Below are 3,985 nucleotides of genomic sequence, written 5' to 3'. Positions count from 1 at the left end.
ATTCAATTTGTTACCTCTTTTGCTAGCAACGGCTCCATGTGAATACAACGGCTCATCCATTTGTCAGAGAATTTACATTTTACGGTAAGTACAAAGATAACATTGGACTCTACATTTTATTTATTTTTAATTTTTTAAATTATATTCATGAACAGCAGGAGCTGTGAATACACTTTATAGCTCAGTCTGATGCGTTAGGACGTTTCTTTATCAAGGCTACAGACAGGTTAACGTTTCTAGTTTTCTTTGACAAGTTAGTTTGACATTTGAAAGGACACACAGCTGCATAGCTAGTCAGTGTATCTCCGTGTACTACAATAAGCTGAACAGTCCATTTATCACAGACATTCAAATTGCACAATAGTATTTAATTTTCCTGTTCATCATTAAAGGTGTCTCTAGCTTCACCTGCCAGTGCCAACTATCCTAATCTGGAGACACTAAAGTCCAGTCCAGGTAATACATTTTAGGTATATTACAAACCACAGCAAATGACCTATGGACTGTTTGACCTGAGTCCTTGTTCTTAGTCTGATTTGTGATTATGTGATACAATATTACTCTTCATTTACTTTAAACCAATGACTCACGAGCTGGGCCCAAGCTTTCCATCTATTCTATAAAGATCCAGGTTCAAACCATCAGGACTAAAGCTCTTTAGCTCTGCAGAACAAATGTGTGTCTTCTGAGGTGGTATGCTAATGAGGAAGCACAGCCCCCCCTGAGAGGGTACAAAGTACATGGGAAGTAATATTACAGCACATAATACCAGAATTGTTCTGTTATAACTTATTAGGACTCGGAGCTCGTCAAATAGTCCACAATGAGTCACATTAGCAGAAGTTATTCACAAAATGCGGTGAGAGCAAAGCAGGGCTCGTGCCTGGTAAACATGAGCTTCATTTACTAAAACACACAGTTGTAGTGGTTTCCCTCCGTGACCGTGAGAAAAAAACAGGCTTTTAATGATTTAAACAAGCTTTGTTTAGGAGCTTTTGACCCCGGAAGTCAGAATCTGTGAATGTCGCGCTAACTGTAGCCACTAGAAAAGTGAGCTAACTGTTGTAGCATTAGCCGTTTTGTTTAGTTTATTTAATTCAACTGGAGCTGAAACATGGGAAAAGCTCAAAGTTTCGAGGCCACTAAACGAACCAGGATGAAAGAAACATAATCGTGTCTTAAATTCACAGCCTTTAGCCCAGTTAGCCCGTTAGCCTGTAGCTAGCTAGCGGCTCCCGTGTAAACACTGGAGCGCAGCTAACGTTCGCTTTGGATTCACTGCGGGAAAAATAAGTTGAACTTCTTTAATAAACTGGGGTTAAAGGTGTTTTATGCAGATGTCAGAAACTGAGAATAGCGCTGATCTCCGTCCCCAATGAAAATGATCAAACTTACTTGTTGATGAAATGTGTTGCTGCTGTTTACGAGTTTACCTTGAAGTTGCTGAACTCTGACCTCCGTCTGCTGCGAAGCACTAGCGCCCCCTCCGGATAAACTGTGTATGAACATCATTATGGCTTACATCTACAAAATACAAAACAAAACTATACTCTATCAATGACTCTGGTGTGTTTTAAAAAATCAAACATATATTTATTTACTGTATGATCTGAAGTCTGACATAAAATATCTTTTAACCCCTTACCTCCCACCTGAACCGAACACATTTTCTCCAGTTTGGCTTTACCCCAGTCCAAAAGCTTCTGGAAAAAAGCTGTGAAACTAGCAACAAAACTGAGACGAAAACAATGATGGAAATGTGACAAAAAAGTGAGAAAACATTGACAAAAAAGTGACGAAAAATAGATGAAAAAGCGGCAAAAATGTCACAAGAAATTGACAAAAAATTGAAGAAAAATGACAAAAATGTGACAAAAAAATGACAAAAATGTGATAAAAATTTGGGGGAAAAATTACAAACATTTGACAAAAAAATGACAAAAATGTGACAAAAAATGACAAAATTAACAATAAAGTTACAAAAATGAGTTGAATACCCAACAAAAATATGATGGAAAAAAAATCTGATGACGTGAGGAAAAAGATCCTCTCGGTTCAGGCGGGAGTTAAGAGGTTATAGGGGAGGTGTTATGCAAAATCGACTTTTTCAAGCTTTATATCATATATCATATTATGTCATTCTATGGACACACACATTTATATGGTTAGTCTGGGGTTATAAGTGATTTGCCTCAGGTGCACTGGGGAGTGCGTAAGACTGTTTTTAATGCAGGCTAGCTGATACCATAGACATGCACTATCCTTGCACTAGCCTAGCGCCACGAAACTCTTCAAATATAAGAACTGCATGAATTTAAAAAAAAAATCTCCAGGTACCAGCAACACTCTGGATAACTAGGAAATGAGGCCCTATGTCAAAAATCCTGAAATATCCCTTTAAGATGTGAATGAAAATGGTTTCCTGATTCTTTGGTGACAGTGGAATGATTTAACAAGCCGACATTTCTCTGACACTTGAGGCAAATCTCGCCTCTTTCTTCTCTTCCTCTCTCTGATATTATTTCAATACGTGTGGGTTTGAGTGTGTAGTCAACATGTTGTAGTCCAATGCCTTGGAAACGCACCTCGATTCCTCTGATCTGAATGCCTGGCTCGGGGAAGGCATTTCAAACCACAGCTGCTGATCGATCGTCATGAATACTTCCTCTTTTCAGACGTCTGACGTGTCTCCGTTTCACTTGTGTCTTTATGACACAAATGAAGAGGTGGTTATGTTGTTCCAAATTCCGATAATCAATAAATAATTCCTGAATGTGTGTTTTACTCCTCCTGCCTCCTCCCGCGTTCACGCTCTGAACAGCTGGCGCACATTGCTGCTGATCGACACCGCTCTGACTCATCACCCGCACATGTGAGCTGTACCAGTCCGTGCTAACGGGACGTGCTAGCCCAGGGGTAGGCAAGTTTGTGTCATGGAGGGACGATTTTCTTCATTGCCAAAACACCAAGGACCGAAACTCACAATTTTAGCCCAAAGTAAAGTACATTTCTCTACAAATATATGTTTTGCTCATAGTATATATGACCTAATGGGGTGTTTTGCTGGGAAATTGACAGTATTATCCACATTTTAGAGTGCTTTTCATGTATTTGGTCTCTGATTTATGAATAAATGTTTCTTCAAAATTCTCTTTGGGGCCAAAGGTTTTTTGCTGGAGGGCCGAATTTGGCCCCCGGGCCTGACGTTGCCTACCCCTGTACTAGCCTGTACTAGTACACATTTATTCAACACACCTCTGCTGTTCATCTGCAATAGAACAGACAGAACGTGGTGTCAGAAAGTGGTTGTTGACAAGCTTTACAGACTTGTGTTGCCAAGTATTTCATAGTGCTACACGGAAGTTATACTCATTCTTAGATTAAAAAGACAATACATAATAGAAATGACCTTTCTTCACTAATGTGAAACCATAACCTGTGGCTTGACTTGATCTCCGGCTCCATCAGATTTGGTGGAGTGGGTCCAGGACAGTAAGGACATTGCTCCTCCTCTGGAATCAGAATTGTCTCTGTGCTTCAGATGCCAGCTGGACTTTCATGTGGTGGAGGCATGTGTTGTTTTGTCACCTGAGGTCCATTGTCTACATACTTATTACTGACGGCCTCTGACATGTGAATTTCAACTTCGATGTCGTTGAAATCACATATTTGAACGTCTGTGTTTGGCAGGAGGAAGCTCGGAGATTCTTGATGTATCCAAGGACTGGCCTCCTTGCTCTGCTCAGATGCAGGCGCTCCTTGGCTGGATTCCCAGATGCAGCTCCCGTCTTCATGAGCTGTTGAGAGGTTCTAACCTCGCAGTCTACTTTTGGTGTTCAGGTGCGTTTTTGTATGTGGATTGGGTAAAGGCCCTTCTGTGTATTTTTGTGTCACAAAAATAAAAAACAGGTATTTTCTTGTCAGCAATGTAACTGTATTGATTATAAGTCCTAAAATGTGTTTGCTCACCAAGAGATTTGATCAG

Source organism: Gobius niger, assembly GCF_951799975.1.
Source record: "Gobius niger genome assembly, chromosome: 5".
Classification (NCBI taxonomy): Eukaryota; Metazoa; Chordata; class Actinopteri; order Gobiiformes; family Gobiidae; genus Gobius; species Gobius niger.
Note: the sequence above shows the minus strand (reverse complement) of the source record.